The sequence below is a fragment of the Penaeus monodon genome, chromosome 19 (assembly GCF_015228065.2).
Source record: "Penaeus monodon isolate SGIC_2016 chromosome 19, NSTDA_Pmon_1, whole genome shotgun sequence".
NCBI lineage: Eukaryota > Metazoa > Arthropoda > Malacostraca > Decapoda > Penaeidae > Penaeus > Penaeus monodon.
In genome coordinates, this window is record NC_051404.1 from 3134053 (window position 1) to 3135223 (window position 1171).

A 1171-nucleotide genomic window follows, 5' to 3' on the forward strand; every position below is an offset into this window, starting at 1 on the left:
TGAGAGCGATACTTTTACCGCTGGATTTTAATTACGAATGGCTGACGAAGCGCAAAGGCCTCGGAGCGAATGCCCAGTCAAACGAAGGCTGGGAATAATCGAGGGGGGACTGAATTATGTTCGGAGAGAGGAGCGAAAAGACAAAGGGCACAGATGGTCCAAAACGGTAGCTAAAAAAAACGCACTGTTTGGAGGGCGAAATAGAACCGTAATAAGAAAATGTATATTATGATTAAAGTCTTTCGAACTTGGACGACAGTTTGGGTTCAGGGAACTACTTGGAACTCGGGAACAAAGAACCCGAAGGAGGGACAGCGAGACCTACAGGAGAGACAAAGGATCCGCCCCGGGGAAGAAGGAGCCGCGTCAGGGCCACTGAACTTGTTCAAGAGACGAGAACAGGCTTCCGTAAGGACAGTGACCTCGCCCGGGAAGAGGTCCTCTCGACGGGGACGGCGACCTCGGATGAGGAACTACTGTGGCTGGGGGAGTGACCTCATCCCACACTCAGAGGTCACCAGGCGGGACATTGACCTCGGCGCAGACTAGGAAGTTGTGTGGCCTGTGACTTAGCCCTCCACTCAGAGGTCACCAGGCGGAACAGGGACCACGCGGTCAAGTTAGTGACTTCGCCCTAGATTCAGGGGTCATGTGGACAGAACAGTTATCTTACCCTCGATGCAGAGATCACGCGAATGGTACAATGGCTTCGCCTCATAAACAAAAGTCACGCGGAGGGTACAGTGACCTCTCGTCAAACTCGGAGGTCAGGCGGACAGTGATGACGTGTTCCCACAAAGAGACAGAAGGGACACTGGTGCCTCATGGACAAGCGGAAAGACATTGCTTCACTGCTCAGAAGGCAGAGTCACCGATGCAGTGAACGCACGAAGCAGAGAAAGACTCCTCGGGAGATGCACGAGATCCTCCGCTGAGACGTAGGCCTACAGACACGAAATCCTGCCCGGATCCTTAGGCCTATTCCAGCGAGCGGGGGATCCACTTCTGGAACACTGAACTCGCTAAAGAGAGCCAGGCCGCGGCAGTCGAAGCCGTAACAGAAACAGTAAACCATTGAGGCAACACAATTCCCCATCACCCTCATCTCCATAATTAGATTTTGATCCCGGGAAGTGGCTGTAACATCATGTGGCCCGAAGATTATGCGACG